The 25,527-nt window shown below is 40.6% G+C and overlaps 1 long non-coding RNA gene across 2 annotated transcripts in view; it reads right to left on the bottom strand.

The window, feature by feature from the left end:
* LOC307226850 overlaps positions 1-25,527 on the bottom strand; it is a 122,901-nt gene that overhangs the window by 13,706 nt on the left and 83,668 nt on the right. For both annotated transcript variants that reach the window (XR_013843583.1, XR_013843584.1), the window contains exon 3: positions 2,278-2,396. This is a non-coding gene — a long non-coding RNA (uncharacterized lncRNA). The remainder of the gene's footprint in view (positions 1-2,277; positions 2,397-25,527) is intronic.

Genomic DNA, 25,527 nt, shown 5'->3' with positions numbered 1-25,527 from the left:
ACTTACTAGATCAGTTATGGAAACAGATAACCTTGTTTTTCTAATAAATTACAGGAAATCGTATGGTTTTAAAATACTGGGCCACAATCCAGCACACATTCAAGTCTACTTTGTGGTGGCCCTTGTGTATTGGCTGCTAAAACCAGTAAGACTGGGCTTCATTCATTGTCTCAGGCAAAATCAAGTGGCCTTAGAGACTCAGTCATTTTTCTCTTGAGGAAACTGGATATATGCTGCTTTGCATTGAAATTTGGGAGGGATAAGGCACTTTCTCCCAATCATATTATTTGCCTTTCCAATTTATTTTCTCACCAAGTTTCTCTTTAGTCATGGCAGGTTGTCTGTTCCACTTCTACTAAATTTGGATCTTGTGGGCTGTTTGGTCAAGATATGCAGGTTTCCATGTTAGGAAGCTGGAGGAAATGGCCACCAGGGCCCTTTCTAGCCCAACATCTCTGCTCTTTCTCTGGCTTGGAGGAATGGGCAGTCTCCAGCTTTAAAGTCCTCCGTTTCTTTGGGTGCATTGTGGCACGACATTATATCCGTGGCCTACTTCACAGCAGAGGATGGCCCCATCCAACTATAATCATCTCACAGAGCAATTAGAGAATTATCTTAGCAAATGAAATGACATGAGTATTTCATCCCCTTTACTTCCTTCCTTGGGGGTTTCTCTCAGGAAAGGGTTATTGGCCCCATAATTATGGCAATTTAAATTTTTTAATTTCTTTTGAAGCTTTAAGGTCTATGGAGCTTACTTAGAGACTTCTAAATTTGTAGATAATAGATGTTAATGACTTAAAAGAGGGTAACATCAAGAAGACTGTATTCGGCATTAAATCATCTTTTCATTTGAAAGCCTCATCAGAAATGATCAGTTAGTAATCTTAAATGGCAGAATCATTTATATTTCATATTTATTACTCAGACGTAATAGTACGTAATAGACTAATCAGTTACTCACTGCTTACACTTGGGCAGGTAAGGAAGGTATGGTTTAAACTAAATTATATACCACTGCTCCAGGTCATAGATATAAGTACCGGGTAGCTACTCCCAGATTCCTATAAATTCCAAAAATACAAAAAAGTCCCTTGTTCATGGTCAGCTACACAAACCAAGGACACTTCCACAACTCATGGAAAGAGTAGCTGTAGCAAATCAGTTTATACCACAATTCCAAACACTCCTACTCAGAAGCTACTTTTACTGGATCCAACATGTAGTTTGTGTTCTGGGCACTCCCTGCCTACCTGAATGGAAACCATTGACCAGAATGGTAACATTACATTGCAGGAAAATATAAAATTCCAAGAACATTCCTGTGAAAATAGCAGCAGCCACAGCTCTCAATCTGCCTGCCAATGTAGAGATATTTCTGTACACTAGTACAACATTTTGAAGGTTGAAATACATTAAAACAACAGCAACCTAGGATTTGAGATAGAAATGAAAAGAGTTGTCTCTTTTTTGAAACTCACATCAGAAATGAACTTAAATTATTCAGTAAATCCAAACTAGAGCAGAATATACAAAGCCCTGTTGCAAGAATCCTTCATAGTTAATTCAAAATAAAGCATTTGCTATAACTTCTTCTCTGTTCCTCAATGAATGTTATTAATTTAAACCTTTTCCAGGTAATTATGCAAGATGAAATGAATACCTTTATTTTTTACATTTATTGTCTCATTATCTATGTAAATATAATCACATGTCATTCAGGATTCTGTGTCTCCAACATTCTGTTTTGTGTGTGTTTAATTCCTGTTCCTTAGCACAATTAGCTAAGCATTCAAGAATGCATGAGTCAACTATTATATGTGTTTACCTCTGTCAGCGAGCCTATTATCTTCACTATTATTCTCCTCAAGCACAATTTTAGTTTACTTTCGTTTGTATCTCTTTTGGTAATAATAATAATTTATATATCATTTTAGAGTGTTCAGTAGCTGCACATGCACAATTTCAATACACCTTACAATAGTGCTGTTAGGTAAAAAGGTAAAGGTAAAGGTACCCCTGCCCATACGGGCCAGTCTTGACAGACTCTGGGGTTGTGCGCCCATCTCACTTAAGAGGCCAGGGGCCAGCGCTGTCCGGAGACACTTCCGGGTCACGTGGCCAGCGTGACATCGCTGCTCTGGCCAGAGCCAGAGCCAGAGCCAGAGCCGCACACGGAAACGCCGTTTACCCTGATATTGCACAGAGGTGACTGAGGCACAGGGCGCTGCCTAAACCATCTAATCTCAGTCATTAAGGCTGCAATCTGATACACACTTACCTGGGAATAAGTCCCACGCAATTCAGTGGGACTTACTTCTAAGCAGACATGCATGGGATTACATCGTTGGTCAATGTGGAACACCAGCTTTCTCTAGAATGGAAGTTTCATACACCTGAAAGAGTAAAGGGTTTAGGTTATTTACTATTTACTATGTTCATATGCTTCCCTTTCTCCCAGAGGAGCCCAGGGTGGTTCCAACATGGTAAAATATGATGAATCTCAAAGCAACAAATAGAATACATCAACAAACAAAACAGCACAGGCAAGAAAACAACATTGTTGGGCTCCCAGAAAATATTTATCTCCCCAAAATCCAAGCAAATTTTAATTCTGTATGTAGGTCTATTATGGTGGCAAATTATAATTCCCTAAAGGGCGTTTTACTTCTGTTAGCCAATGGCATTACAAACAACAACATCTAAACTAAGAACAAATAAAGAAACATCCAATAGACTGAGGAGAGCAGCAAACAATTCTTTTTTTCTCCATTTGTCAAGAGATTGTCACAGGTAAAAAATGTTAATTAAAACTGCTGTATTTTTTCATAACTGGCAAGTATGATTTCAAATTTCCAACTCCTTTCAACACTGAGAGGTGAAAAATTGAAGGACTGTGGATTTATGAGGCCAGATTTTGATTTGGCTGAGACTGGATTTGAGCTGAAATTCATGGGAGGCCCTTTCCCCGCAGACAAATTTCTGATACTTCCGTTTTCTCACCACCTTAGAAAAGGAAGACCACTTTGCAGAATTTTCTCTAAATATTCTCCACCATTTCCCCCTCACAATACCACAGAATAATGGTAGGCCACAGGCATCACCTTGCCAACAAAGGTCCGTATAGTTAAAGCTATGGTTTTCCCAGTAGTGATGTATGGAAGTGAGAGCTGGACCATAAAGAAGGCTGATTGCTGAAGAATTGATGCTTTTGAATTATGGTGCTGGAGGAGACTCTTGAGAGTCCCATGGACTGCAAGAAGATCAAACCTCTCCATTCTGAAGGAAATCAGCCCTGAGTGCTCACTGGAAGGACAGATTGTGAAGCTGAGGCTCCAGTACTTTGGCCACCTCATGAGAAGAGAAGACTCCCTGGAGAAGACCCTGATGTTGGGAAAGATGGAGGGCACAAGGAGAAGGGGACGACAGAGGACGAGATGGTTGGATAGTGTTTTCGAGGTTACCAGCATGAGTCTGACCAAGCTGCGGGGAGCAGTGGAGGACAGGAGTGCCTGGCGTTCTCTGGTCCATGGGGTCACGAAGAGTCGGACACGACTAAACGACTAAACAACAACAACAACAGGCATTGTGGAGAATGGAAAATGGTTGCCAGGCTACCAGCTTGGCAGTGCCAACAAACAAACAAACCTCTCAAGAGGAAAACCAAAACTAAGAAGCTGTGCTACTACACAGTTACTGGTAAGCCTCACCCACTCCCACCCCAGCCAAAATTTGAATATTTATCTTCTTCCTGCAAGAATTAAATGAAATGGCTTCTCCAGTTCCTCTTCTCATGAATAGGGTGAATAATCTGAGAGGTCTTTTACACACAGCTCTAGTGAAAACCAGGTTTTATAGCAAAAAAGCGGGTTTTGTGTCTCTTTTTTCAAGAGATGGGGAATTTCAGTTGTGAAAGGAAACAGAGCAGAAAACAGTTTAGCAAACATTCTGATGAGAAATCGCTTTTCTTTCAATATGATCAACATACCTACGTATATACTGCTCTAGAGTGAAGGTGGTCTTCTTTATGGTCCAGCTCTCACTTCCATAAAGAAGCTGACCATAAAGAAGGCAATAAAGAAGGCTGATCGCCGAAGAATTGATGCTTTTGAATTATGGTGCTGGAGGAGACTCTTGAGAAGTCCCATGGACTGCAAGAAGATCAAACCTATCCAATCTGAAGGAAATCAGCCCTGAGTGCTCACTGGAAGGACAGATTGTGAAGCTGAGGCTCCAGTACTTTGGCCACCTCATGAGAAGAGAAGACTCCCTGGAGAAGACCCTGATGTTGGGAAAGATGGAGGGCACAAGGAGAAGGGGATGACAGAGGACGAGATGGTTGGACAGTGTTCTCGAAGCTACCAGCATGAGTTTGACCAAGCTGCGGGAGGCAGTGGAAGACAGGAGTGCCTGGCGTGCTCTGGTCCATGGGATCACGAAGAGTCGGACACAATTAAATGACTAAACAACAACAACAAGAGTGAAGGTGTGATACCTGGATGATACACTTCTACTGCTTCTTTCCTGTGGGTTAGTACCAATCTGAGATGCTGCCCCATTCTAAAAGTGACCTGAATAATTTATACTGGCAGAAATCCCACCATCCTCTGGTTTCTGAAGGTCTTCTGTTGCCCTCTCTTGATTGCTTCATCTTCAAGTTTGAACCCACAAATACAGATTACACACACACACTCCACACACACACACACACACACACACACACTCCACACACTCTCTTTCATATAGAGAGGGGGCAAGGGATGGATCTCTTCATCTCAGCGCTGAGCTGAGAGGAGAGATTAATTCTTTCCTCTCTACTCAGCGCTGAGATGGGACAATTTCTCCACCTCAGCACTGTAATGACAGGAGAGGTTTATGAAATCAAATTTAGGGTATCAAACATATAAGAACCTAGATAAACAGCAATTAAAATTGTTTAGTTAACAGAAAGATCAGAACTGGGTATTTGTCTTTTTATTTTATTTCCACCTTTTATCTATGAGAGAAGAAAAGGAGAGGTTTCAGATATAGTACTTAGGTTCTACCGCCTCCCTGGAAGTAATATTTAAAAAGCATTGTCTGAAAACAGAAAGTGTTTTTAACATTAAAAAACCCAGGATTCCTTATTATTTTATTTCCAGTTAAAAATTCAGATTGGATGCTCAATAACCCGTGTTCATGATTAGCTGACAGGTGGAATTATCTAGAGAAATTGAACACTTTGCTGTCTCAACAAGTAGCAGCTTTTCAATCTCTGACATATGTTTGTCTTGTGCTATCTGTATTATATTTTCTGAAGAAGGTTGGCTCCTCTGATCTAAGCAATGTAGCAGTTAAGGGGGTATATATAGTATCTTAGCAGCAGTTGCAATGTTAGTAGTATGTAGCAGAAGAATCTTATTCTTTGACATAGACTTTTCTGTTAATAACTGTATTTTGAGAGAAATAAATGAAATTCCTATATTTCCGTTATTGTTTGCTTTTTGCTAGAACTTTTTAAGGCTCTAAGAATGGTGATGTCTGATTGACACAATATTTGGTTGCAATCTATTAAAATTTCTACCTGCATGGTCTCCTTGCAAGGCCTTTGCTAAGTACTTAAAGGACTTGGTAGCCATCCTGGGTGGAAAAGAATCCAAACTGGTGTGGTGCAATGGTTAAGATTGTGTTGTTACTCATCGTAAGATTTTAAATGCTTACCATTTATAGTGATATAGTTGCAGGGTGGTGCTGATTTGGATTTTTCGGGCATGCTGCCACAGATGTGGCATCCGATAAGCTCCAGCCAGCATAGACAATTGTCAGGATGTTGGGAGTTGTAGTCTGACAACATCTGGAGGGCCATAGGTTTTCCATTCCTGGCCTTGGCCAAAGTTGTTGCATTATATTACACTTGCATTTTTGTACCTCATAGAAGGGCCTCTCAGTACATTCTACAAAAATGGATATATTTGGCAAAATTGTGTGCAGAATAAGCAGATTAAGAGGAAAGGGCATGCAAATGCATTGAAATTTTGTATGGATTTTAAGGAAAGGGTGTGCAAACTGACGCAGAAACAGTGCAATTTCAGATTGCAGAAATAAGAAATACAGTGGTACCTCAGGTTACAGATGCTTCAGGTTACAGACTCCGCTAACTCAGAAATAATACCTCAGGTTAAGAACTTTGCTTCAGGATGAGAACGGAAATCGTGCGGCGGCAGCTAAAGTGGTGCTTCAGGTTAAGAACAGTTTCAGGTTAAGAACGGACCTCCAGAACGAATTAAGTACTTAACCCGAGGTACCACTGTACCAGCATTGACAAATTTGTCAATGCCTAGCATTTCCAGAAGCACAACAAGGGATAGAGCAAGTTTTTGGTGAAAAGGTGCTTTTATGTGTTGCTCTGTGTTTATGTCCATTACTAATATTCTCTTCTCAAAAACTGACTTTTCCTTTATTACTCTATGAATCCATTGGCACCATAACCCTTCCTATTCACCAGGCATAAAGCCTTGATCTGACCTGCTCACCTATCTGGAACCTAAACATTTCTTTGGAAGCCTGTTTTTGTATGCCCTCACCACATGATGTATGGTCAGTGGCATATCAATTGTAGAATTCCCTCCTCCTAAGAGCTCACCTTGCACCAACATTATAGTCTTTTCAGTTCCAGGGTAAGAGCTTTTTATCTACCTGTGTTTGAAGATCATTTTAAGATATTCAGTTTTCTTGGCTCTTCTGTGTTAAGTTATAGTTTGGTGTTGCTGGCTATATTTAGTTACCTAATTTTGTACTTTGGTTGGCTTCATTTTGTTTATTTTTAGAGTTCTTATTGTCTTTTATTGTTAACTGCCCAGAGGACATTGTTATTTGGGTGATAAATAAATGAAGTAAATAAATACCTTTGATTTCTTCCTTTCTGTTATCCTCCTTATTCAATCTGCCACCAAATTATATTTCTTCTCCCAACCCAAAGTGTAAAAAGCAGGGTGTGTGCATCAGGTTCAGTATCAAAGTAGGGGTACCTTAGAGAGTTTGGGGGCCTTTCAGAGGTAAAGCAGGATCTGATGAGATGGCATGAGTTGAAACAGGGACCCCTGAAGTACCTTGTGGTGCAAACAAGCATCTACTAAAAGTGAAAGTAGTGTCTCTAAGCTTACCATATATGAAGTAATGGAGTGATGGGAGAAGGGAGAGCAAATGACACAATGGGAAGAAGGTAGAGGAAAAGTTCTTTGTGACTGACAGGATATGCCTGTAATCAGAGAGAGTGGTTTTACTCGGAAAGCAAATCCATTTTAGTTTTCCTCATCCCCAAATCAACTTAAAAGTGCCTAGCACAAATGCCCCTGGACCTATTCCTAGCAAGTTACCAGGGGAACCTCTCTTGTGTCTGCAATTTTCAGACAAGTTATCCTGAAAACACTGACTAGGAGAGAAAAAGTTGTTTCTGTAACAGCGATCCCTTTTTTGCAGGGGAGGCAGCACTGCAGGTATCCTGGCAGGATTACCGGTAATTCTTTCAGAAGGCATAAGAATGCCTGCAAATTTCATCCAATTCTGCCTTCACTTTTGTTTTGTTTTTATAAAAACATTATATATACAGTGGTACCTTGGGTTACAGATGCTTCAGGCTACAAATGCTTCAGGTTACAGACTCTGCTAACCCAGAAATAGTACCTTGGGTTAAGAACTTTGCTTCAGGATGAGAACAGAAATTGTGCTCTGGTGGCATGGCAGCAGCAGGAGGCCCCATTAGCTAAAGTGGTGCTTCAGGTTAAGAACAGTTTCAGGTTAAGAACAAACCTCTGGAACAAATTAAGTTCTTAACCCGAGGTACCACTATATATATATATATATATAGAGAGAGAGAGAGAGAGAGAGAGAAAACTTTAAAGGTGTTCAGTACAAAAGCCCTTGGACCTATTTGCCTGTAGTTTATTAGGCTTTATCCCCAATATCTGCAAATTTAATCCACTTATATAAAAAAGGCAAAATTAAAACTTTTAAAATATACTGAATAGTGAAGCAGAACAAATCGGGCAGCTTACAAAGCACTTCAGCCTTGTTGATTCCTGTATCCTTCTGGTCAGGACTAGAGCTGGAGGTAGCGATAGTCTTCAGTGATTAAACCTGCCTCCTCAGTAATGACATGGTCTGGCCCTAACTCCTCTTCCTACCCATGATCATTGAGATTGGGTGTCCCAGTGCATTCCCCCCCCCCAGTGGAACCTGCCCCAGCCATTCTGTTGGCTGGGGCCCCCTCATAGACAGCCCTGCCCTCCCCCCTTAACTTAACTAAAAAAAGAGCTAACAATACAATATAAATTAAAACAACTACAGATTAATGCAGGGGGGCTATCCCACACCCTTATCCCGCCCTCAAAAGGTCACCTGAAAGGGATGACCCCCTTTGGTGTCACCCCTTCGGGGGCAGCCCTGCCCCCAGGGCAGGCAAACTGGCTTTATAATCCTGCCCCAGGAGCTGTTCCCAATGTGCCTGCTTGCCCAGGGACCTGGTCCCTGCAGAACTCTCTGCAGTCATCTTCGCTGCTGTAGCCCCAACTTTTTCTATATGCCACCTCATATTTCTGGGATAACAGCTGGAAGGCTGCTACTTGGTTGTGGTTGGTGCCCAACAGGGCTGGAAAGACAGATTGAAGGGAGACCAACAGTAAGTGGGGCCAGAGCCAATGACAGGCTGAGCCAACTGATTCTAGTTTTGTCCCTATCTTCCTCTCTGTGGATTTATTAGGAGAAGGAAACTGCTGGGCAGCGCTGTCTTCCAAATTGATTGTAAGAAGGCAGATGGGCAGGGGTTGGCAGACTGAAGTTAGTGGGGCAGTGCCCCATTCACTCTAATCCTACTTATTCTATCCAACTCACAGCAAGGGGGAAAAATAGATGTAGTGCACCAGAGTTAATTAAAAACTAATCAGAACTGGAGAGGAAAATACAACTGCATCAAATCTGACTGGGGCCGAGAAGTGTGACAGAAGTAATCTGAAATGAGACTGGAGGGGTATCTAAACATTGTACCAGAGTTTTAACATAAGACCAAACACTCACCTTAGGGAAAAAATAATGCCACGGAAGCCCAACAGCAATACCTGAATTACAATCTTACTATACCATTTATATCCATTACTGTCAGACTTTCCTAGAAAGGGTGCTCAAGTTCCTTCTTAATTGGTATAAATCACATTAAGGGAAGAAAAGTTAATGTTTGGCGCACTGAAACCTATATACCAGGCTTTAAACCTAGATCAGGTATTCCGAAACATGTGACAGTAGCTTATATCATGTGCAAAGGCACAAGTCAAGTGGAAAAGATGTATATGAGCTTATCCAGACTTGAGCTAAGAAATGCAATTAATCCTTACAATAATAAAAAAAAAATCCCACCTTGTGAGTTCTACCTTGCATTGGATTTCAAAAGACCCAGATTTCAATGAAAGATATTAAATTTGAAACCAGCTCTAGCTTGGGCTTTATTTCTGTGCTCGGAGTGAGATTTTTCTAAAACATACATCCAGATTACTTCTTCTGCTGACAAAGTAAAGGAACGCTGTAGCTTTGACCTTACCCACCCATCTACCTTCCCTTTAAATAAGAGAGAGAGAAAGAAAGAGCTTTCCACTGAGTGACCCTAACATTTTAGCAGAGCATCTGGTTACATCCTTAACAATAAAGACTATTGAAGGTTGCATCTTGGAAGAAACCATATCTCTAAAATTTCACAAAAGCAAAAAAATCAAACACTTGGAAAGTACACCAAAATTAGTCAGGAAAAGTTGAAGCTATTCTTCTACTTAGAGCCTCAAATAGCAACATCTCTTTAATAATAACTTTTTTTCCATTTATCACAAATGATAACAAAAAAGTCTGAGGCAAGATATTGACTTGCAAGTATGAGTCTTAAAGGGCAAAAAATAAAAAATATTATGTCCAAGCATCTTAAAAGAACAAAAGGGCAAAAAACTGCCATGAGTATATGAAAGTGAAAAAGGGTTGTGATTGAAATCAGATGAATAGCTACCTATTTCAAAAGGAAATAGATCTGTGAGTCCTATACAGTGTGGTCCCACTGAATTCTAGGGGGCTTACTTCCAGGTAAGTAGTATGGGATTACTGCCTTATTCAACCTGCTTTGCTGGAAGGGGATTGCCAGGTGAACAGGGGCATCTCCAAACAGAAAAGCAAAATGTGTTGACTACTGTCTAGGTGAGACTTCAATTGCTTTCTTTTGTAACTGAGAGTGGAAAAAGAAGAGGAGAAATACAGGACTGAATGAGCTCTGTAGGTTGTTTTTTCAAGGTCTGGAATGTAGGCGTGATTGGAAGGAAGTATCTGATATAAGACATTTCAAGAGGAGGTTCCCCTCTTAACGTTGTTTTCCTTTCATCCTGAACTTATGAGTTGCTCTACAATCATATTCCAGAGAGTTAGCTGTGCAAGCAAAGCAGTAAAGATTCCTGTGACACTTTGGGCACTAAGGTTTGATGGAGCAGAGTCCACTTCATGTGATGAAGATGGTGACACTTGCTTGTCCATAAAAGCTGATGTCACACTAACCCTCCCCCCTCTCCCACCTGTTAGTCTTTAAGGTGTTATTAGATTGTCATTAGGATATAGTCTGGTTTCACCCAATGCCTAAGCCAAACCGCTCACATCTGTAACCTAAGTTGTGGCCTAATTTATCCCATTAACCCAAAATATTGGTGTCCGTGTGTTTATTATCTTAGGGAATTGCAGGGGACCTGGAGCCTTGCCACGCAACTTGCAGAGGCAGGGAGTTAATATTAACCAGCCAGTTTCTCTTATCTGTCCCCAATCCCTTCAGGCCAATTTTGGCAGGTGGGCGAGGCAACTCACCTGTCCATCACCTGGCATAATTAGCTGGCCAAACATGAAGACAGGCAAAGTGCTTTGCCCAGTGGTTCTCAAATAATTGATTGATGCAAGGAGCAAAGCAAGTGGGCATGGCTTTCCCTAAATGGCCTCACAGGCCAAATGAGAAGGCATTCAAACATGCGTCCCATTGAAAGGAATGCTGTGTGAGAAAATCGCATCTGTGCTAGTATTGAGCATTCCTATGTGCATTGGATATCCACCCACAGTGCCCAGAAGCTTAGTTATGTGAGCGGATCATTTTAGCAGCTTAGCTCTAGCTGCATAAAGGTACCAGTGTTTTTGATGGAAGTGTAACAGCAGAGATCATTCCATGTGCAACTAGAGTGTTAATTAAGTTAGCATTAAAGTCAACTAGCCAAGTGGGAGAGGTGGAGGTGTTGCTAAGCAACCAGACAGACTGGCATGATGTTTGCTGAGGTAGCATGTGTCCTGATCAGCTGTGTGGTTCTCATTTTATATAGTTATTTATTGGATTTTTTCAGACCAAGGTATGCAAAAATAATGCTATGTCACAGATACAGCACAAATGAAATGATATGTATCAGAGGCAGGATGGAGAAATCAAACCCTGGATCCCGAGGTTCCAAAAGAGTTAGGCCATTTAATGTGTTGCCTTGCTAATAGGTAAGATGAAATGTAAGGTAAAGGACACCTGGACCACTCAAAGGCGACTATTGGTTTGTGACACTCATCTAGCTTTCAAGCCAAGGGAGCCAGAGTTTGTCCACAGGTCAAGAGCTTTCCAGGTCAAGTGGCCAGCATGACTAAACCGCTTCTGGTGCAATGGAACACTGACAGTAACCAGAATGCACGGAAACACCGTTTACTTTCCCACCACAGCGGTACCTATTTATCTACTTGCACTGGCATGCTTTTGAACTGTTAGGTTGGCAGGAGCTGGGACAGAGCAACGGGAGCTCACCCTGTCGCAGAGATTCGAACCGCCGACCTTCTGATCGGCAAGCCCAAGAGGCTCAGTGCTAATATACAGTCTCCATATACAGTCTCCACAACATAATAATAATAATAATTTATTATTTATTGTCCTATGTTGCCCCCACAATAATCCCCAAATAGAGAATACATGCATTGACCATTTAATATACATTATCCCAAATGGATGTTGTCCACTTGTATACATCATCAGGATAGTACGCATGTTTAGCATGTAGCATAAGGAATCATTTTTATGCTGTGCATTTGTGTGTGTGTTCCTTGCACATTCATGTGAAAGTGCACTAAATATGAAAATTGTGTATTTTCTGACTATGCATGCACCAATCAATGTAGTAGCAGGATTGGTTTATTCTCCCTCAGAAGGTACATCAGGCAACAAGAATGTGTTGGGTGCGCTTGCGTTGAGATTTTGAGCCCCTTATGTCAGTTATTCATCTACACCTCAGGAGGCATCAAGAGTGTATGCATGCATGCTACATATTTTCTTGCTTAGTGTGTTTTCAGTTCAGAGTTTTCTGGCTACATAAGATTTTTACATACTTTACAGCTACCACAGACACCTGAATGCAATACTTGGTACCCAGGGACATCATTTAAATTTGTTACTCTGTCTGAAAACTTTGGGTCCATAAACCAATGAAGAGATTACCTTCATCTATATGCAGTTTCAGGATTTTGCTTCTGTCAGGCAGGTAATATTTTGTGTTCAACGACTAATGTAAGCATTATCAGCATACCTTTGCACAGTACATATTAGGAGGAAAATATATATTTAACCAATTCTGAGCAACTTAAATGGGGAGAAAAAAAATGATGAACTAAAAATTCTCATATGAGCCATGAGAGAGCTCTCTGCAAGATATAACCGTGTAGCTTGGTTCCCAGTGAAGTAAAAGCCACGACACACTCTGGTTGCAGCTAAAAAGCCAGCTTTGCACTATTATTTCCACTTCATTGAGAGTTTATACCACATGACAAAAACCCCACAGGCCTGTTTCCCTTCATATATAGATACACATTAATCAGGAGGAGCTCTACTAAACTCAGCTGAGTAACACTGTTGGAGATATGTGTGAGAGAAGCAAATCAGGTACTACAAATCTAATTACAAGGCAAGTTGCTCAAATAGAGAGTGGTTGCTAAATTTACGCATCTCAAATGTGGCCTGCAGTGTACTGGTAGGGTATGTGATATCGTAAACTATGGACACTAGTGGTAGAATGCATGCTTTGCCTGTAAAAGGACCCAGGCTCAATCCGAGCTGACGCTGGGAAAAACTCTTGCTTGAAATCCTGGAGAGGTGTGTAGACAGTACCGAACAAGATGGACCAATTATCTGACTCAGTATAAAACAGCTTCCTGTGTTCTTATGACTCTATGGATGCAATACAGGAAAATGTAGGAATGCTTAAATCATCAGTGGGACTCGAGCATGTCTGTTTCTGGGTTGCATCCCACAGGGCTGCATTCCCAATTAAGATTGTCTGGATTGGGCCCTGTATGCTGTCCTTATCACTCATACTGCATCAGATATATGGTGAATACAACTGCAGCGCAGCATCTGACTGGGCAGGTTCCTTGTTGTATGCTAATTACCTGACAAGACACCCTTCTTGTCTAGACTAGCCAGATGTCCCTAAATGGCCCATAGAGATTCATGGCCAGACAGATTATCTGTATCTGAACCTTAGTGGCTCATCTTTTAGATGCATCAGCAGGGGGAAAATGGCTATTAAAATCATACTGGATTGTGTTTCTATCTAGAATGTGATTCATAATCATAAATATAAATAAAAACACTGACCACATATAGAGTTCTTAGGTACATTAATTCTGTTTTTCACATCATGGACCTTGCTCATAAACAGTGTTGCATTAACAGTGTAAACTGAAGATGGTCAGATTCAAGCTAATTTATGCCTAAAACCATTTTCTCAGAAGTAATTCCCAGTGATTTAAACAGAACTTGCTTCCAGATCACTGTGCTTATGATCATAGCCTTCGGTCCCACAGACCTTAAGCAGGAAGAAACTGATTTAAATTCAAGCACTCTAGCCAATCCCTTTTGTTATGTGTTTAAAATAAAGTACTGTAACAGATTTAGTATTTGGACCACACTGTACAGCAGATACACAGGAAGAAATCTATGAGATGGGCTGGCATCTAAAATCTGTTTGATACTTTAATATTAATAAGGTGTATCCACACTTGGATTAGAAAAAGATACAGTAATCCTCAAACCACTTTATTTCAAAATGCCTCTGTTAAATGGAACTATCCTGTGAGGAGGAGACAGAAAATCATAACCTTAGAAGGCTATAATTTCATGTTTGTACAGAAGTAAATAGGAAGTAAGTCCCAGAAGTGAGCTGTATACAAGTGTAAAAACCATTGAAATGTGAGTGCAAAATTTAGCCTTTAGCAGTAGCACACATCATTTCTGTGATAACTGGAAGATAGCTGTAGTGTAGAAGATCAAGTAATTCCGAAATACTCAGGCAGCCTTTAAAATAAATAAATAAAAATAAATAAACTTACAAAACTTAAATACCTTCAAAGTTGCTTTTGTCTATTAAATAATTCCCTCCCCCTTCAAAGGTCTATGTTCCACAGTTTCAGCTATAAGTCTCTCATGGGAATAAGGGCTGGCACAATAAATAGAGCCAATGCATTGTTGTTGCACTCAAGTCTTTGACTTATCTTTGCCAGAGTTTTACTCTGAGCTGCTACCTCAGAGTTCTAAGGTAACGCATTTCAAAGAACTCGGAAAGTGAAGAGTTATTTTCTTTAGTATGGTATTACTCTACTTTTAAAAAATAATGATAATCTCAAACTAATCGAAGAAAAATCTATTCAGCAGATTATTATTAATTTTTTAAAAGAATAAAACAAATTATTGCTTAAATGATTCTGCTTACCAGAAAAGTACACAGAAAAGGAGAAAAATAGCTCAGGCTTGGTTGAAAGACTAAAAATGCACATGAATCAATTATGAAAAGAGAAGGTCTCTTTGAATGAGGAAAAGCTGATTGGAATTAAGATAGGCTTTGTTCATATCTGCAAGGTACAAGGAGAGGACTTTTCAGTGGAACAGAAAAGGGGGATTTGGGAGTGTTTGGCTGCTTAGTGCTATAGTGCTTTAGAGCCCATGTGAAAATTTGCTGCTAGCTATTAATCATCATTGTGCCCCTGCAAAGAAGCTGTTACAATGATGACTATATGTCATTATATTCCCACTGTATGTAACGAATCAGAGAGCTGGGAAAGTTGGCTAAGAGCGGCTGGCAAACTTTTTAGCAGCGGAATCTATTTAAATAAATTTACATCACATTTGCTACTTTCTCTGGTATGGGAATCATACTTTAAAATGAAACAATATGCTGTGTTCATGGGCCCTGATCTTTTATTCTCCTGTCTCTGAGCCTCCTTTCCAGGTCAGCCTTTGCCAGCACTGACAGCATGCTTTTCTCATAGCGTCTCCTTCTCATAGCCTTTGGTTGCTTTCAAGTTCAATTTAGCACAATAAAGTTGTTATGCATGACAGTTTGGAGAGCAGAATAGGTGGTGTCTGAGCCTGCTGTGTCGCTACAAAGTGGGTTCATTCTCTGCAGGCCAGCTCAGTTACTGAAGCCTTGCTGGTGGGACACTGCACTGGACTTCCAGACGTTTCCATCCTGACCAAAACAATTAGCTTCAAACGGCAAGAAGCCGCAGGGTCGTCCTCTCTTTCAGTGAGACTCCACCATTTAATGTGCTGCAGTGGATTTCAAATTCATGTTGATTTATCCAGTTGCACCCCTCTTTTTGATAGTCTTCATGTATATATATACCGTATATATACAGATGTGTAAAAGGAACAGGGGGGAAAGTTTGAGGCTTGCCTGGCTCAAGAGTTTCATTAGAAAGCTCGAGCCCTTGTTTTATGTTTGTTTTCACAAAGGAATAGACTCGAAACATGTCAGCCTTAATTCTGTTAGGCTGGAGTGGCTAAAAGAGAGCCCTGAGGTTCTAAGGACTGGACCTGAAAGGAAGTGTCTCCTTTGGTAAACATCAACAAGCCAAACAATAAACAAGCCTTAAAATGCTAAAGTTGTCACATTGGTTATCTGTTATAAAAGATTCACCGTGAGAATTTTTGTAAACAAACAAACAAACAATGAATGCACCTACTTTCGGCTTAATCGTGACCAATTTAAAATAAAAGAGATCTCATTTTTTTGTAGTAAATTCAAGATGGCAACAAACCATTGATCTAATGTAAGAGTACACTAGCAGTGCAGCATCATGTGGATCCCTCAAAAGACTTTGGCAGAACAAGTTCCATCAATGCAAGTGATGCTTCCAGTGGTAAGTGTGCTGTGGGTGGCTGGAGTCTAGGCACTGAGAAAAGCCTCCTTCTTAACAATACCTGTATGAAATTTAAATAACAAAGCAAATTTCAAGCTGCAGCCCATCACCCGCTCATTCCAGATCTGATGTAAACCAATGGGATTGTTCTTCAGCAAGTGGGTTTCAGATACGATTCTTTTTCCAGTGCCACCTGGATTGAACCTGGGATCTTTCGCACACAAAGCCTGCATTCTTTCCTTGAGCTGCAACCCTTTCCAACCTCCTCTGCCCTTGCAAAAAGTGCTGCACTGTAAAATCGATCTTCACAAACTTGAAGCAGCCTCAGATTGGCAGGGGTGTTGTCGGGGTTTCTTTTGGAGGGGTGTAAACGTAAAATAAACAATAAATCAATATTAAAATGCCACACAGCATCTTAACGACCCATGCATCATCAGCTACATTTCCATTCTGCTGGATGTGTAGTTCAGTATATGCTTAGTTGATTGTTACCTGGAAGCTTGCTAACCCCTTTCTCAATATAAATTTGCCCAATTAAAGATGCCACTTCAACCAGTTTGGTCTCTTGTATATTGTTACACATTTAATCATCACACTGACAGACAACTTGTCCTCAGTCAGATGCCAGTGAAAGAATGTCTATGTGCAAACTTTGTCTTTGACTGTGAAAAAAACAAAACATTATGCACTTGACAACAATATTTGGATACATTTCCCAAGCAGTTATATTCAACCGCTTCAGACATTTCAAAGTGAACTCATGCACAGGTAAGATATGTGTGACTATGAGCTTGATGTGTTGCAGTAGTTCATTAACCAGGTGGAGAACAGATTGCAAAGATCATTTCACTTGCTTTATACATTCTGGACTGTAGTCACAGGTTTTTCTTGATGTCCAAATAATCATGTGGATAGTCTGATATTTTCCAAAACAAGAGCTTTATTCTACTTTCCCCTATTTAAAAGGACTTTCGCATGTTTGGGGTGATACCTTGCATTGCATTGCATTTGGGGTGATAACTTGCAATTATAAAAAAAGACTTAAGGTTTAAACAAACAACAACAACAACAACAAAAGAATGGCAGGAATCAAGTGAGACACAGGTAAGGGAGGCTATAAACAACCAGACAGTGAGACTACAGTCTATCCTCATATCCCTCCATGAGAATTTCAGCAACACCATTCTGAATAAATGGCTGTAGATTGTACCAAACATTCACTTCTAGCATGCTGGATCAAGTGGTCAAAATGTGATCAAGGAGAGGTATTCATTGACTCCCAAACACCATAATAATTGACACTAATTGGCCCCCTTGTTGTGTCTCTCAGCAACCTTATAACCTTTGGAGAGGTGGTCCACCCATCAAAACTGAGACATGTTGCAAGGACAGTGCATAAGACGTTTGCTCTGCCCCTGTTTCTGCTATACCTCTTCTGTGATAATAGAGCTTCAGTTTATAGTATCTTCTAGTGCATTTCACATCCACTAAAATTTGATACAGATAACAATGGAATATTACACACACACACACACACACACACACACACACACACACATCTCACCAGGTAAAATAATTACCGGTAACTGTGAAATCCTAATAATGTTTCTTAGCAGTCCCATGGAATGCAAAGAGACTTAACTCACTATCAGGTGTATGTAGAATTACATCCCCAGTGTGACCTTTGATGTGCAGACTCATATTGCGACTTAAAGTGAAGAGCTCTGCATTCTTTTTTGCCTGGAGGTATTTGTTAATAATCAGGCTGATTTGGAAAAATAAACAACTAACACTGAAAAGCCATAAAAGGAAACTAGCCTCAATGTTAATTGCATTAAACAATCATCCTGTAGCTGTGAATAGGAAACCTGACCCAATAAACATTTGGTGTTATATATATATATATATTTGGTGTTTTATATATATATTTCCCTTCTTGCACTGATTAGCACCTGGATTGTGGATCTGAACTTATGTTTACTAGTTTTCATGCTTTCCTTAAAAAAAAAATGGCTTTAGTAGGTTATTGCTCATTTTCTTTCCCATTATAAGGAGAAGTGCCTAGGAACATAGTATATGTGTAAAATAAAAAAAAAGCCTTAAAGGTGTTTCTGGGTTCTGTGTTGAAGTGTTGAATACAGACACATGCTCTGTTTTCTGTATCAACATGCTGTACTACCACGTCTTAGGGAAGCACCATAACTTGTCTTCCACACAAAGTTCTGGCAAGCTTCAATAGCTTCATTAGTGATTTTTTTTCTTTAGACCCATGGAAGCTCAAAGAGCCACTAACAATGGAGCTTATCACTGCCTCTTCCCTGACCCAAGCTTATGTTTTCCTCCTTTTCACTCCAGACTCTTATTTCATTTCTGAGCAATTGGCTTTCTATGGCACTCTCCAACTAAATAAATACCCCTTCTTTCCCTGCACATATGCATCTTATCTAGTGTATCTATACAATCTCTCTTTACCTGCATGCATTTATTATAGAGTCACAAATAGTTGAAATCTTCTAAGGTGATATATTCTCTCTCTCTCTCTCTCTCTCTCTCTCTCTCTCTCTCTCTCTCTCTCTCTCTCTTCTTTTTTTTTTTCTCTCTCTCTCTCCATAGGCCACAAACAGCCTGGCATTAAAATGCAGATTATGTTCTTTCAATTAGGGAAGGCTGTGCAAAATCTGAAGGGAAAAAAGACAAAGCTAAATGTTTACGCTAAACAAGTACATCTACGTTGTTAGAAGTGAGGTTTGGCAAGTTGCAATTTCAATGGTGCGGCTAATGAATAAATGTTAGACTGTATCAACAGTTCTGAACAGGCTTGTGGCTTATGTGTGCATGAAGTGTAATGGTATCAATTGACTGGTTCTTTGTGGTTGCTATAAAGTACTCTTGAATGTTTCGATGGCAAGAAGGCATGCAGACAATAAAGCCATGACAGCTGAATGTCAGCAGCGACCTTGAACCTAAACTGGTTTTGCCATTCCAGTGATTCCATATACAGTAGACACAGGCGCTGCAGCTGGGCCTATGGCACCACCTTTCATTACCACTGTTCAATCCCCAGGCTTAGCTTCAACTGACATTTTTGCCATATCCTGAAACCCTGCATCACTTATTAGTAATGGTACGGCCGAGATGCTTTGCATTTTAATTGGGCTTGCGGTGGCATTTACAAAACAGAAAACACAAAACAAAACAAAGCCAGTCACCGCTGATCAAATGGTTAGCGTCAACATGTGCAGCCATTGAGGCACAAGCTGCTCTGCTATGTGACAGGCTTTCTGTCGTCTGATTTCTGCCTTGCATCACATACCAGATGCTGATTACTGCTCAAAATAATTTAGGATCTGTTAAAATGTTCTTGGGAAAATTAATTATATTAGCAATGCAGCGTTTGTTTTCCCTACCCCCTCAATAAAACCGCCAACGATTTCTCCTTAAGGACACCTATAGTGTGTCTTTAATATTTTTGGTTATATTATGAAGCAAGAATTGGTTGGAGAAAGATTGACCTAAGAATGTAAGCATTGCCTTACAGTCAACCGAGCTGAGACAGACATTTTGCCAGCAAGTGTCATTTCACACTTTGCAGTGCATTTCCCATCACTTTCCATACAGCAAAAAAAGTCTGATCTTTGGGGGAAATGGGTTTGTTGTGCAAGACCTCCAAGTCAACAATAAGTTCACGGCCTAATTTCAACATGATTGAATCCCACCTGAAAATGTTGACAGTCTGGATGCACCCTGCAAATAACAACCCAATGCTGTTTTGCTACTGATCCCCTTTCAGAAAATGAACCATAATGTCTCACTGTTACTGCTGTTGGCACAAAGCTGTGCTAGCCTTCATGATCACATAATACTAGAAGTTGGAGGACAAAGCTATCAACTAACCATGATAGCTATGTTCTACCTCCACTGTCAGAGACATGTTGCCTTTGTATACCAGTTGCTGAGAATCACGGGTGGGCAGAGTGCTGTTCCGCTCATCTCCAACTTGCAGACTTCCCCCAGACATCTGGCTGGCCATTGTGAGAACAGGATGCTGGTCTAGAAGATGAGCCATTGTCCTGATCCAGCAGATTCATCTTTATGTACAAGAAACAAGCAAGACTTGTAGGTCACAGGCATGGCTTCTCCCTGTTCCAAGGTGGGGAATTTGTGGTCCTCCAGACTCCAGTCCAACCTAGTCTGGCCAATGCAAGGGATGATGGGAGTTACAGTCTAACAGAATCTGGAGGGCCAGCTATTGTTGATCTCCTGCTACTGGTTGGTGGGTGATTGCCAGGATGTATTTGACAGCACACTCACATGTAGAACCAGGCTGCTTTCTAACATTAATCAGAAAGTTTAACTAAACTAACTTGTGGAATGGTCTGCACACACAATGGAGTAAGTTCCACTGATCTCAATGGCACTTAAAACTGAATAAATGTGTGGATGATTAAACCAAGGGTCAGCAAACTTTTTCTGCAGGGGGCCGGTCCACTGTCCCCCTCAGACCTGGTGGAGAGCCAAACTATATTTTTTTGGGGGGAAATGGACGAATTCCGAATGGACGAATAACCCAGTGATGCATTTTAAATAAAAGGACACATTCTACAGTGGAACCTTGGGTTGTGGACGTAATCCGTGATGGAGGCACGTCCGCAACCCGCAGCATTCACATCCTGAAGTGCCGCATTTGCGCAGGTGCCAGCGTGATTTGGTGCTTCTGCACATGCACAAAGTGTGATTTAGTGCTTCTGCGCATGTGCGAGCAGCAAAAAGAGGAAGTAATCCATTTCGTTACTTCCGGGTTTCCTGCAGTCTGCAACCCAAAAACACGTAAACTGAAGCGTCCGTAACATGAGGTATGACTGTACTCATGTAAAAATACGCTCATTCCTGGACCATCCGCGGACCAGATTTAGAAGGCGATTGGCCGTATTTGGCCCCTGGGCCTTAGTTTGCCTACTCATGGATTAAACAATTGATGGCTTTTTAAATGTGTTTGTGGGAAGGGGTAATTAGTTTCTGTTTGTTAATGTTTTATTACGTATTTTGTGTTCTAATTTTGTATTCTTATGTTGCAAACCCCCCTGTGATCTTTGGATGAAAGGTGGTATGCAAATTTAATAAATAATGATAATGATGATAACAGAAAAAAAGCTTGATCCAAAAAGCATGGCTCTGCCATGAAGTGATGATGTGAAGCTATTGTGTCAAGCAGCACATTCTGATTCTCTAGCTGCAAATCCTAGTGTGTTATTTGAAAATGGTCCAGACAAGATAGTGGGTGAGAGGTATCATTTAGATTATTCTCAGCTCACAATGGTGTTGGACTGGGGAGGCCTCTGGTTATGTTGGTTCCCAGTAGTCTCACTGGAAGAGGAGAAGATCTGAAGCTCAGAATGGGCCTGACTTTAAAACAAGCTGATTCTGGGTATATCTAAATAATAATAATAATAATAATAATAATAATAATAATAATAATAATTATTATTATTTATTTGTACCCCGCCCATCTGGCTGGGTTTCCCCAGCCACTCTGGGCGGCTTCCATAGAAACCAAAAAACACTAAAATATCACACATTAAAAACTTCCCTGAACAGGGCTCCCTTAAGATGTCTTCTGAATGTCAGGTAGTTGTTTATCGCTTTGACATCTGATGGAAGGGCATTCCACAGGGCGGGCGCCACTGCCGAGAAGGCCCTCTGCCTGGTTCCCTGTAGCTTTGCTACCAAATTTGATTATACTACATGAATCCATTCTGAATCAAATTTGGGGGTGCTCACTCATCTTTGTGGGTGTTCTGTTCATTTTTGCCAAATGAACTAGGTATTCCACACAGACAAAACAAAGCAGCTAAATAAGTGCACGAAATAAAACATCATTCTAATCAGTTGCCTACCCTGGCTCTCAACCATATTGGCATGAGCTGGAACTCTTGGAAATAAAAAAACTATTTTTGAAATTAGGGTGGTGGTTAACTGGAACCCATAGTACATTTTTAAATGATAGTTGCATCACAGTAATGAAAAAAAAAAATCTATATCCGTTCCTTTGAGAGCTAGGAAGTTTCTGGGTCAACTCTCACCTCAACTATGGCCTAGGGGGCCTTAAGCAAATCACTATTTTCTCATCCTCTGATCTCCTACAATGCAAAGGCAATAAAAGTCCTTTTAATCACCAGCTTCAGTTTATTTATATGCTATCTTTCCAAAAGAGGTTATGCCCAAGGCGGCTTACTAACCATAAGACACAACAATTGAAACAATATATACTTCTCAGAATACAAATCATAATTGTATCAACATTTCTAAAACTAATAAGATATTATAATGACATTTAACACAACTATTTTGAAATTGGCTTCGATCTCTCTTTCTCTGCATAGAACTTTTGTCCCCCTCCCAACTGAAAAATAGAAAGAATATTAGTCTACCCCAGGGGTTCTCCAGATCCCACTTGAAATGATTGAAAATTACAGAGGCACACTAGTCACAAAATAGTTGTTCAGAACCAGATCTAGTCGCAATATGGTAACAGATGGAGGCATGATTTGACATAATCAGTAGGCAGTTACTGACATTATTTTCTATTGCCATCCAGTCACTCTTTGGAGATAACTAAATTCTTTGCCACAGTGTTTTCCTTGTGGCAAGGAGTTCCATAGTTCAGCTTTCCTCACAATGAGCTCAGACATATTTGCTCTGGAGGTATTGAGACTCAGCCTCCCCATTTTAGGCAGGAAATGCTGATCCTGAATCTCTAAGTGGAGAAGGCAGTTTTCAAAGAATTGTAGAGTTGGAAGGGACTGTGAGAATCATCTAGTAGTCCAAGCCCCTGCAATGCAGCAATCTTTTATCCAACATGGGGCTTGAACCTTGAGATCAAGATCTCATGCTCTGCTAGCTGAGCTCCATATGAATTTCTTTAATATTTTCCCTTCCACATGCCTCTCAAAGTATTTTTATGCCTCTCCTGTAATTGGTTATCTCATTTTCCTTTCACATGCAACTTGTACCTTATCCACAGATGCACACAGGTACTCAACACCATCCTACTCCACCCCCACCCCACCGTGGCAGACTTTGGATTTTAAAATTTCAGCAACGCCAAGATTCAGCACACACACCTGCCTCTCACCTTCCATTCTAAGTCATTGTTGTAGCGAGCAAACTGGTTGTGCTCCCCTAATCCACCTGTGCCATCCCAGCCCTGTCGAGCTAAGCAGAAACTAAGCCAGACTACCATGTGGACTACTACTGATGTGAAACCTGCAATGATTCCAAATATTCTGGAGCCCTTACATTTCAATATATGTGGTGATCTTTGTAGAAAACTACATTTACAATGGCATTTGATTGTCGCTGTTTGTCTGTGCACTTGCATCCACCTGTTAATGTATGATTTCAACAAACAAATTATGCTTTGTAAACTGCTTAGTGGAATAAGGACTCAAATGCCCCTTTCACAAATCTTATTAGTAAATACCCTTGCAAATATAAATGTTTTATATTGAGATTGTTTACATAAATTGTGCAAATATGTGTATTGAAAGAACTCGAAGACATCACGTGATGTGCAGCAGTGCCTATTCTGCTGCATCATCCATTTCAGGACTAACTTCATTAAGCTTTATGACAAAGAAATGCCTTTTCCTCTATCCATCTGCCATACTTCAAGATCACTGGCCAATGCCCTTCCCTGAGTACCTCCACCATAAGAACTGAGACAAGTGTTACCAGGGAGAGAGTGTTTTCATCTGTGGAACTCCTCCTAAGGAAGCCAGCCTGGTCTTATTGCCACCTAGGTGCCAAGCAACTGCCCTCTGAAGAAAGATTGCAATGCATGCAAACACACAAGAGAGAGAGAGAGAGAGAGAGAGAGAGAGAGAGATTTCCACTTTGTGGAGATGTTTCTTCGAAAGTTGTGTATAAATAAATAGGCTTCCATTTTAAATCAGTGGTGTAACTAATTGCAGTTTTACAGTAAATACTGTCTTACATACATAACAGTAGCCAAGGGCTGGTTTTCTTTGCATACACACACACACACAAACACACATGAAAACACTCATTTCTGGAAATGCAGTTTGGACAAAAGTTAAATTCTTTTCCCTTCCTTTCCACCAGGGACAGACTTTGGTAATATGGTGCCATGAGCAATGACCAAATATGGCTCATGCTCCTAAATATTTCTTCTTTTCACAATAATTCCTTTTGGTATAGTTGCTTTTTATGGATTTTTGAAAGTTGTGTATAAATAAATAAGCTTCCATTTTAAATCAGTGGTGTAAAAGAAAAAGAAAAAGTTCCCCCACAATGCTTGTCTGATCTCAGTTGTTTCTTCCAGAAGCAGCTTTTCCTGTGCAAAAAGGGCAGCGTCATCACCTTTTCACATGTTACATATAATGTGCAGTTTGGCCTTAGACACAAACTCGATCTGACACAGATTCACATGTCTCTTTCTCCTAAAATTGTCATTTGTTTGTTTCTAACCCAAGAACAGTCCTGCTGGATCAGACCAAATGCACCTCTAGCCCAGCATCCTGCTCTCACATTGGCCAACCGGATGTCTATAAGAAGACCACAAGCAGGTCCTGAGCACAACACCATCCTGCCCACCTGCTATTCCCAGCAGCTGGTATTTAGAGGCATACAGCTTCTGATAGTGAAGCTGGAACATAGCCCTGGTGTCTGGAACCATTACTAGCTTTATCCTCCATGTCTTATCCTCTTTTTAAGCCATCCAGTCGGTGGCCATCACTGTCTCTCGTGGGAGCAAGTTCCAAAGTTTAGGCATGTGCCCTGTGAAGAAGTACCAAAAGCAACCTCAAGCTATGATTTTTGAGTGGAGCAATGGCGGGGAGAGGGAATACCTCACTGATTTCCCTCCAACCATTTCTCCATGGGGTGTGTGTGTGTCTTGAATATATTTATCAAGCGCCAAGGGTTATGTGCCCAGCAAACAAGGTGGGTAGGGTTGCCAAACACCCGGAACTTCCCAGACATAACTCAAAAACTGTAGCAGTGTCTGGGCAGAAATTGGAATAATGTCTGGGAAAATCTGGACGTATGGCAAGCCATGTCAGTAGTGTTGTTTTTGCCAAAAAAAGAGAGAGCTAAAAAACTGCATTTTTCTGCAGTTTGGCAAAAAAAAAAAAAAAGAAAAAAAAAAGCTCAACATCTTTGGCCAAAACACACACCCTACCTTTCGTGTCCAGATTTTCACTTTTTGAAATACGGTGACCCTAAAGGTTGGCAGGAAGATGCAGAAAAGTCTCCAGCCAGATTGTCTTAAAGAACAGCTTCGCTTTAGAGAACCCAATCTGTGCATGG

This window comes from Podarcis cretensis (assembly GCF_951804945.1).
Source record: "Podarcis cretensis genome assembly, chromosome: 11".
Lineage (NCBI taxonomy): Eukaryota > Metazoa > Chordata > Lepidosauria > Squamata > Lacertidae > Podarcis > Podarcis cretensis.
This window is presented reverse-complemented; position numbering and strand designations above follow the sequence as displayed.